Consider the following 11,216-nt stretch of genomic DNA (forward strand, 5'->3'; position numbering starts at 1 on the left):
GGTCAGAAAAGATACTTGATACGATTTCAATTTTCTTAAATTTACCAAGGCTTGATTTGTGACCCAAGATATGATCTCTCATGGAGAATGTTCCATGAGGACTTGAGAAGAATGTGTATTCTGTTGTTTTTGGATGGAATGTCCTATAAATATCAATTAAGTCCATCTTGTTTAATGTGTCATTTAAAGCTTGTGTTTCCTTATTTATTTTCATTTTGGATGATCTGTCCAGTGGTGAAAGTGGGGTGTTAAAGTCCCCTACTATGATTGTGGTACTGTTGATTTCCCCCTTTATGGCTGTTAGCATTTGCCTTATGTACTGCGGTGCTCCTATGTTGGGTGCATAAATATTTACAATTGTGTTATCTTCTTCTTGGATTGATCCCTTGATCATTATGTAGTGTCCTTCTTTGTCTCTTGTAATAGTCTTTATTTTAAAGTCTATTTTGTCTGATAAGAGAATTGCTGCTCCAGCTTTCTTTTGATTTCCATTTGCATGGAATATCTTTTTCCATCCCCTCACTTTCAGTCTGTATGTGTCCCTAGGTCTGAAGTGGGTCTCTTGTAGACAGCATATATACGGGTCTTGTTTTTGTGTCCATTCAGCCAGTCTATGTCTTTTGGTTGGAGCATTTAATCCATTTACATTTAAGGTAGTTATTGATATGTGTGTTCCTATTACCATTTTCTTAATTGTTTTGGGTTTGTTATCATAGGTCTTTTCCTTCTCTTGTGTTTCCTGCCTAGAGGAGTTTCTTTAGCATTTGTTGTAAAGCTGGTTTGGTGTTGCTGAATTCTCTTAACTTTTGCTTGTCTGTAAAGGTTTTAATTTCTCTGTTGAATCTGAATGAGATTCTTGCTGGGTAGTGTAATCCTGGTTATATGTTTTTCCCTTTCATCACTTTAAATATGTCTTGCCACTCCTTTCTGGCTTGCAGAGTTTCTGCTGAAAGATTAGCTGTTAACATTATGGGGATTCCCTTGTATGTTATTTGTTGCTTTTCCCTTGCTGCTTCTAATATTTTTTCTTTGTATTTAATTTTTTATAGTTTGATTAATATGTGTCTTGGTGTGTTTCTCCTTGGATTTATCCTGTATGGGACTCTCTGTGCTTCCTGGACTTGATTATTTCCTTTCCCATATAAGGGAAATTTTCAACTATAATCTCTTCAAATATTTTCTCAGTCCCATTCTTTTTCTCTTCTTCTTCTGGGACCCCTATAATTCTAATGTTGGTGTGTTTAATGTTGTCCCAGAAGTCTCTGAGATTGTCCTCAATTCTTTTCATTCTTTTTTCTTTATTCTGCTCTGTGGTAGTTATTCCCACTCTTTTATCTTCCAGGTCACTTACCCGTTCTTTTGCCTCTGTTATTCTGCTATTGAGTCCTTCTAGAGAATTTTTAATTTCATTTATTGTGTTGTTCGTCATTGTTTGTTTGCTCTTTAGTTCTTCTAGGTCTTTGTTAAAACTTTCTTGTATTTTCTCCATTCTCTTTCCAAGATTTTGGATCATCTTTACTATCATTACTCTGAATTATTTGTCAGGTAGACTGCCTATTTCCTCTTCATTTGTTTGGTCTGATGGGTTTTTACCTTTCTCCTTCATCTGCTGTGTATTTCTCTGTCATCTCATTTTGCTTATCTTACTGTGTTTTGGATCTCCTTTACTCAGGCTGAAGGTTTGTAGTTCCTGTTGTTTTTGGTGTCTGCCTGTAGTGGGTAAGGTTGGTTCAGTGGGTTGTGTAGGCTTCCTGGTGGAAGGGACTGGTGTCTGTGTTCTCTTCGATGAGGCTGGATCTTGTTTTTCTGGTGGGCATGTCCGGTGGTGTGTTTTGGGGTTTCTATGACCTTATTTTGATTTTAGGCAGACTCTCTGCTAATGGGTGGGTTTGTGTCCCTGTCTTGCTAGTGTTTGGCATGGGCTATCTAGCACTGGAGCTTGCTGGTCGTTGAGTGGAGCTGGGTCTTAACGTTGAGACAGAAATGTCTAGGATAACTCTCGCTGATTGATATTACCTGGGGCTGGGAGTTCTCTGGTGGTCCAAAGTCCTGAACTCGGCTCTCCCACCTGAGAGGCTCAGGTGTGAGCACCAAGACCCTGGGAAATCAGATGTTTCCCAGTGGTCCCCATTGATGGTTTCTCTTGTGAAATCCAAAGTCCTCTGGATGTGGTTCTGTAGTATGAATTGATTGTACTAGATTACCGGTTTATTACATAAGGATATAACTCAGGAACAGTCAGATGGAAGAGATACATAGAAAAAAGTATGTGGGAAGGACACGAAGCTTCCATGCTCTTTCCAGGTGTGCCACTCTTCCCCTGGTTTCGTGTCTTAAGCAAGGCATTCCACTCTTTATTTACATTTGAATAATTTTTTTTGAAAGGAGAATAAAGAAACTATTTCATATTTTATATTGTATCATATCATTGTGTTCTGCTGCAAAAAAACCCACTTGTGAGTGTATTGAGTGACAGATAATTGAAGTTTTAAGTGTGTTATATATTCAGAAATACTTGGTAGATTTTAGGTATGTGCTTAAAATGTGTTTATGTGTATTTAAGAAATTGAGTGAGACAATGAGACAGACAAGGGAAGGCAGCCAAAAAGAGCTGTATTGTTAAGCCACCTACGTCTGTGGGTGACTGGAATCTAAACTCACTGGGAAACTATAAAGGGGGTGTCAAACATATGTCTGAGAGTTATCCCACTCAAAGGCAAGGGAGCTGGGATATTGGTACAATGTCTTCCATCCCTCATAGGTGTTAAGGTCCACATTTGGGAAGTGCTAATTACCTGGTATTTTTGACCTGCTCTACAAGCTGTCAGAGCAGCCTTCAATGACTCTGGAAAAAGCCTGGGCAAAACAAAGCAGATACATTGGCTTTTGGAAATTGTGCAGAGTGTGCTGAAGTGGTAGGGCCCTAGTGATATTGACAGGACTTTGACTCTATCTGCTACACACTTCAGCAGAAGTAGGAAGTCTCATGTCTATGTACTTGCTTCCTACTCTGTCTAAGCTTCTTGGATTCATGTTCTCCTCTTTCTTAATTTATTTCCTCATTTTACTGGAGTACACCCTCAAGGAACTGCTTAGGAAATGATGTATAGAAAGTAAAATATTGAATTCCTGCATGTTTAAACTGTCTTCATCTGAACACTTTATTGATAAGTCTGCTGGGTGTAGAAAACTAGATTAAAAATAATTTTCTTTTAGAACTTTGAAAGAATATCTTCTTAGTATGATAGTTTCCAATATTGCAATGGAGAAGTCAGAAGTCATTTTAATTATTAATTATATAGGACTTTTTTCATATCTAATCTTCTACAAAGACTCTTGTATTCTTTTTTTTTAGAGACATTTTGTATAGTTTCTATACATTTGGTATAGTTTCTTCATATTTCTCTTCTCCATTTATTTTTCTTTTTTCTTTATGGGTATCCTACTAGGCAGATATTGAACCTCCCATAATTTTCTTAAATTTTCTTTCTGTCTCCTATACCATCATCTCTGATTCACCCCACTCCCATGGTCTTTGGGGATATTTCCTTGACTTTGTATTTTAACAATTTTATTGATTTTATAAAATGTTCATATCATTTTAAAATGTGTTCTGTTCTTTAGGGATGTGCTGACTACTCATATATCTCAGGATATCTCAGAGGATATTAATAACAGTTTATTTGGAATTTCTATTCATTGCAAATATCTGTTGATGATGATTCTGGATGGTATGTTCATTTTCAAGGGTGAGGCCCACAAAAGCTGATTTAGGTTCTATGTACATGGGGAGATTAGGCAGTGAGCTAGTTTTTTCTTGTTGGGGGCCATAGCAGAGGTGGCTGTTTCCTATTATCCATTTCCCCCTACCTCCTTCAAGTAATAGAACTACTCTCACCCCTTTAGATATTAGCAGGGGAAATGGCTCCTCAGCTAGAGCCTCCCTTGGAGCAACCACCCAAAGGGTGCAGCTTCCTAGTCACTTTCCTGAAAAGGAAGCTGCTTACCTTCCACTTCCTCTTTCACCCTATGAGGGCTGAAATGCTGACAGGGTGTTAGTGAGTGAACTTCCACCATGCTGATGGGGACAACATGCTTGGGGATGTTGGAGCGACAAAGAGGAAGAGGCCTGATCCTTGCATGACCTCTTTGGACAGAGTTGCTGACTAACCTGAAAACACTTCTGCCTCTGGACTGTTGCATGAAAAAGACATGAATTGCTGCCTTTGTTTCAGCAGCTTAGTGTTACCCTAACAAATTCAGGAGAATCCCAAAACATCAATGTTTATTGGTATCTTTTCTGTTGCTGTCCAGCTTCTTCCAAGAAGGATCATCCAGTCTCTTGCCTGCTTCTTTATTAACTTGAATTTCTACCAAGCAAGATGAGATTACTGCTTCTCCCTAAGCTCCTCAACCTATTTCCACTGCAACATTACTTTCCCACACTTAGCATTGGGATCGTTTACTTTCTTTCTTGAAATGATTGCTCCTGTCCCTAGAAAGTAGAGTGGTTGCATTCATCTCCTTGTTTTAAGTGGAATGATTCATCTTTTCATCTTTGTATTTCCATTAGAGATTTGCCCACAGTATGTGCTGACTATTATATCATGAATAAAGAGTGTCTGAAGTTACATGAGATGCTAATTTGTTACTAATTGAGCCGAACAAAAAATCAATAAAAAAATTTCTGCTGCTAAATATTATTCCCTGACTACAGGGAAACTATAAGTATGTGACTCATTCTTTCTTCAGGTTTAATGAGAGAGCCTGGGGAGAATGAAGTTGGTGAATCAGAGTCTTTCAGATGAAACATTTTATCCGACTGTAGACTATGAATTGAGCTGCCATTTCGCTACCTCATTAGGGAAGCAAAGGGTCTCAAAAGGAACTAGGTTTCCTTAAAATTCCTCTGATCTAATAGTGAAAGTGAATAGCTCCTAATCATGTGTTCCCATCATTTTTAGCAAATTATAAACATTCTGATACTGATATTTTTAGGTTTAAAGATAAAGGAATTATCACTCATAATATTTATACATAACAAATGATGTGTATTTACATACTGAAATTTTTTCCTGCTAAAGAGTTTTCTTAAGTAGTTTTCTTTTTTTTAATGTTTAACACCTTACGCAGGAGAAACAATAATTTCAAAATTTAAAAAGAATATATGAGTTTATAGTAGATATGCATAGTTTAAACTTGCTAAAATAAAAATGAAAAATCAAAATCACATTAGAGATAGAAGTAAATTTACTAAAATTTAATTTACATAGTAATTTTGAATGAGTTCATCTTCAGTCAAAAGTGAGAAATATAATGGATCAAATATTTACATTGATTGGTAAAAAGAAGCATTACTCTATAGGAGAAACTTTTTTTGGGTCTGTTATGAAAATAGAAAATAAATTTATCACAGGGGTTATTTTGCAAAGAACAGTGAATAATAGATAATGCCTTCAACCTCAACTCATGAGTTTTTCAAAAAGCCAAAAATATCATCTCTTTATAAAACTTAGATGATATAGTAAAATATGAGTTAACATTGACACTTTTGCAAGGAATTGAGCTACTGAGGTCCAGGCACATATGTGTTAGAGATATAGTTCTATAACAAAGATTTTAGACCCTGGTATACATAGAGGAATGAATGAATAGTATATCTCTTAAACTAGTAGTTCTCAAATTGGTTAGTTTTATATTTATGTCTATGATCCATTTTGAGTTAATTTTTGCATATGGTGAAAGGTAAGAGTCAAGCTTCCTTTTTTTTTGCATGTGGATGGCCAATTGTTCTGGTACCATTTGTTGAAAAGTCTACCCTTTCTCCTGCATTACCTTGGCACCTTTGTCTATAATCAATTAACCATACATGTGTTAGTGTATTTCTTGACTCTATTTTTTCCATCGACCTCCAAGTCCATTCCTATGCCCATACCACAATGTATTGATCATTATAGTTATATAGTAAGTCTGAAATCAAGAGTTATGAGTCTTTCAACTTTTTGTTCTCTTGCAAAATTATTTGGGCTATTCTAGGTCCTTGGCTTATTTATCCATGTACATTTAAGAAATAATTCATTGTGGACTTCCCTAGTGGCACAGTGGTTAAGAATCTGCCTGTCAATGCAGGGGACACAAATTTGAGCCCTGGTCCAGGAAGATCCCACATGCCATGGAGCAACTAAGCCTGTGCACCACAACTACTGAGCCCACATGCCACAACTACTGAAGCCCATGCACCTAGAGCCCATGCACCACAAGAAGAGAAGCCACTGCAATGAGAAGCCTGAGCACCCCAACAAAGAGTAGGCCCTGCTCGCCACAACTAGAGAAAGCCTGTGTGTAGCAACGAAGACCCAACCCAGCCCAAAATAAATAAATAAATAAATAAATTTTTTTAAAAGACTTCATCAATTTGTACAAATCTTCTGCTGGGATTTGGATTGTAATGCTTTGAATCTCTAGACAAATTTGAAGATAATTGATATCTTAATAATGTTGAGTCTTTTAATCCATGAACATGGCATATCAGTCCATTTAACTAGGTTTTGTTTTCTTTATGAATGTTTTGGTGTTTTCAGCTGCCATGCACCATATAGAGATTGTGCTGTTTTAATAACGTTTAACTGTGAGATAATTATGGATTCACAGAAAGAAACCAGGGTAGTACAGAGAGGTCCCAAGTGCCCACCACCTAATGTCTTTTAATGCTTATATCTTAGAGATCTATAACAATATCAATATATCAGAAAATTGACATTGGTTCAATGCATGTGTATAGTTCTCAGCTATTTTATCACAGTGTAGACTTGTGGAGCAACCACAGCAATCAAGATACAGAATTATTCCATCACCACAAAGATCCCCCTTGATCTACCCCTTTATATTCACACTCACCCATTTTCCCTGGCCCACCATCTCTAACACTGGTAACTACTAATCTGTTCTCCATATCTATATTTTGTCACTTTGACTGTTTTACAAATGGAGTCGTACAGTGGGTGATTTTTGGAGATAGCTTTTGTCACTCAGCATTTTGCCTTTGAGATGGTAGTACTTTTTAAATTTCAATTTTCAATTTTTCATTGCTGGTATATAGAAATACAATTGATTTTTATATATTGATCATGTATATTGTGATCTTATTAAATTCTCTAATTAGTCCTAGCAGGTTTTCTATAAATTCTTTGGAATTTACCAAATAAACAATCATGCTGTCTGCAGATAAGCAATTTTGTTTCTACCCTTCCAAACTGTATGTTTTTATTCATTTTTCTTACCTTATTGCACTAGCTAGGTCCTCCAATATTTTGCTGAATAGGACTGATGAGAGTCGATATCCTTGTCTCAACTTCTAATCTTAAGGGAAAAGCATTCAGTGTTTTAGCAGTAAATGATAATATTTATAGTTTTTTTTTTTTAAACATAGGTTTCCTTACCTTGATAGCTTTCATTCCAAAGATCAGAGTACTAATGTGAGGGTCCTATGAACTGCTATACACTTGAGGACCACAGAAATGACCACAAGGTGGGTCCAAAAACCCAGTAGATCACTGTGAGATTGACATGAACTAGGATTCCTTTTATTGCCTGGCCCCTGCAGCATCTATTTTAATGGGGTCATGGTGACACTTTATGTTCCCAGGTACCAGAGATAGTTCAGATCCAACAAGTCTCTAAAGAGTCTAGTGCACAATGACTTAAGTAAGTTACTGAAGATTCCTTTGGGGCAATGACTGGAGAAGTATACAATATATATACTTGCCATGGTGTTGCACAGTCCTTCCTCATAGGAATCTGTCCTCACTTTCAGTCTGAGAACTGGTGAGAAAATTACCAAGCGGGGAGAGAGGAAGGTAACTGAGCAAAAGATCATGACATTCAATGGAAGTAGCTGACCTTGGTCTTTGTATCATTCATTCTTGATCTCTTTTAATTATATATCAAGAAATTCCCATGTTGGCTGATCCTTACCCTAAGGAACATCATATCTATTAACCCTCTTCACAGATTCTACAGGTCAGGATATCCTCTTCCCTTGGCTGCATTCCAACCTTACTGCCCTACATGCCTCACTCTTAAGGAGGCTCTCATTTTCAGGGTCAGCGTTTCCACAACCTGAGAATAAGTTCTTATTTAATTTTGCATCCTAGGCACATCTCTTGCATCTCCCTGGTTCTAGCCCTCCAGTATTTTTCACCTAACCTGCTTTTGAAGGTTAAGTTCTTCCACTTAGCCCTGCTATCCTGGGATTCTATATTCCCCAGTGCTGCTAAACAGCCATGTTTGATAACAGCATCTCCTACCATAAGATGCAGCCTTCAGAGGGCCAGCCACAACTAAGTTACTCTATAATTTTGGTCCTTGTCACTGGTGCATTCCTTATTGTCCTCAGGGCTCCCATGAAGAAGATAGCAGGTTGGTCTTCTGGTTTTATAAATTAGATCATTTTAACACATCTACTTCTCTGAGCCTTTGATCACTTCCTACTTAGCTTGCCATGGCTGTTCTGGCATCTCTACACATTTAATATTGACCATCATTTTTACTAACCTTCCCAAATCATCCAGAAACATGTAAGAACTGACACTCAGGGCACTTGCCAGGGTGTTAAATCTTGTGTTAAGGGAGAATGTCCCCTATCCTGACAAACTCTCTCTTATCCTGCTTTGGGATTCCCTCCTAGGCATGCTCTCCTATCTCCAAACTCATGCTAACTAGGTCCCATAGATCCTGCATATGATTTCTCTCTTCCCTCAGCAGGCCCGGCATGCCTTTAGTCAGTTCATGCTGAGATTTGATTCCAGCTATTTGTCTTATGCCTGGAGGGGAGGTGGGGGGTAAATCTTGACGAGGGCAATTATGGCCTTATAAGATACCTGTCACATTTGATTCATCTGCATGGTCTTCAAGTAACAGGGGCACTATCTTATAACAAGGGATATTGGGTCAACTATATAGGCTCTTTGGGTTTAGGGGAATCTGGTGTTCATGGTTCTGTAGTGCATCTACCCAGATATCCTCGATGAAAATCTAAAGGCACCATTCCTTCCGAAAGGGCCCTCAGTCTGAGTAGGAGACTTGCCAGGGCTAAGAATTCACCTTTTATTGAAGTTCTAGTATTCCTTTATGATTATACCCTGAACCTGGTCCTTAGCATGATTAGCCTCCCAGCTACCTGAGATAACGGTTTCTTTAAATAGTAACTAGTAGCTTTCACACTTGGATTTGAATTGTGATTGATTGTGTTGAGCTTTCATTTTCAGGCAAGGGGTACTGGGCCTGCATCAATGGTACTCAGCTGTCCCTTGCAAAATCCTAATAATTGCTATTTTTATTACACTTCTCAGATGTCAGAGATATTGCACAGCCAATGCATCTTCTTCCATCTACATGCCATGAGAGTTTACCAGGTAAAAATGTTTTTTGTTACAAGGATACAGCATGCAAGGATACAGCAAGCCAGGACTATCAATATTTCACGAATCACCAGCGATGGAGTCTTGATGGTCAGTTGGCTGAAGAATGATCCAATTCTAGAATCCCATTCTTAGAGTTTGCTTCCTAGATGCGTTAGTGGTACAAGCTGTCTTCAGTCAGCTTCTTCAGAAGGCATTCAGATGCATGTGAATTTTTGATGCTGTGATCTTCAGCAAAAACAAAAAGAAGAAACAACTCTAGGGGAATAAAGCAGCAGGATACGGAGAGAAAGGAGCTGATCAAGGACTGTTCTCAGGTTAAGTGGAGAATCACCTGATCCATGGTGGTTCTAGTGTGTAGATTGCACCACAGCTTTGTCCAGCCTTGAGGCAAGGAGTCATGGCTTTTGTATTCCAATATCAGTTGGCATTCGTTGCTCCTGGGGGACAGGGTATAACTTCCTAGGTACATCAGGATAAGGTGTTTCTTGCCATCCCAGCACATTCTCTGGAGGAGGTCACAGGTCCAAGCCATTAACTGCAGCACCAGCAGCAACTGGAGGGTGAGACTACTACTGAGTAACGGCCAACAATGCTGATTTACTCCCAAATGGCTGGTTCAGTGTTCTGAAGGAAAACCATTATTGGCCAGTAAGTGGAAATTATTTTGGTATAAAGGAAAAATCTTGAATTTATAACCAGTCTTGGGTTCAGAATTTGGCTTAGCTGCTAATTATCTGAAATGTTTGGGGGCAGTTTACTTAATCTATTTGAACCTGTTTCCTCATCTATGCAAAGAGGAAGGTAAGAACCACGTCACAGGTGTTTTTGAGGATCAGTTATGATAACTTAGGTTAAGTTCTGGTATGTGATGTGCTTAAAGATTAAAAGCAGGTCAGCAACACTTTCTGGTTAATCATCTAAATTGCTTTATTGTGGCTCCTCTTTCTAAAGGCAGCAGCCATTTAGTAGGTTTATTTTTTTTCTTTCTATCTAGGAAGTTGAAATTTAATTTTGTTTTCTTTAGTATGCCAAAGAAGTTCACTCAGCTGTATTTAGTAATTCTTCTCATTTATTTTTGAGAAGTAAGCGTTTTGGCTATTATTGATATGTAGAGTCACTCCAGGTCAGCTGAGTAGTGAAGCTCATTAGGACAATTTCCAGAACTTAGTCTTCTCTTTTGTTTAGTCAACTATCTTCATCTCCTCTAGGAACAGTAATCCACAGTTGGTGGGCAAAGTATAGAATCCAGGTTAGTAGTTTCTTCTGGCCCACTTAAGGAGACAAAATTTAGGAAATGACCTGGATGAATAGACAGGCAGTCCCAGATGGTTAAGAGAAACCTTAGTCTTGGGGTTAATAATCCATGAAAAATAACACATGTGCCTTCCATCCACTTGTCTTTTAGTGCTTAGAGACAAAATTTGGAGCTTCACTCAAATCCAGCATCATTCAGATATTCTGAGAGTCATAATAAATCTTCCTTCTTAACTCATCATCCTCAACAATTTAACTCTAAGTGCATGCTTTTTCTGTGCTACAAACACAGGCTAACACAGATGTTCTAGTGTAGCTTCTACACTAGAATATCTTCCTAGAGTGAATTATTTGCTTTTTTATGTGCATTAGAAGACCCAGGAAATAGGGAAAAGAAGTTCCTACTGAAGTATTGTGAGAATAATTATTGTTTGGGCAAGATCTTTAGTATTTTCACACTGAGAGACATTTTACTCTGTTTTGCCTAGACTGTGGGCTATCTAGGGAGAAACATAATTTTCTAGACTTTAAAAAAACCTA

The sequence above is a fragment of the Eschrichtius robustus genome, chromosome 3 (genome assembly GCF_028021215.1).
Source record: "Eschrichtius robustus isolate mEscRob2 chromosome 3, mEscRob2.pri, whole genome shotgun sequence".
Classification (NCBI taxonomy): domain Eukaryota; kingdom Metazoa; phylum Chordata; class Mammalia; order Artiodactyla; family Eschrichtiidae; genus Eschrichtius; species Eschrichtius robustus.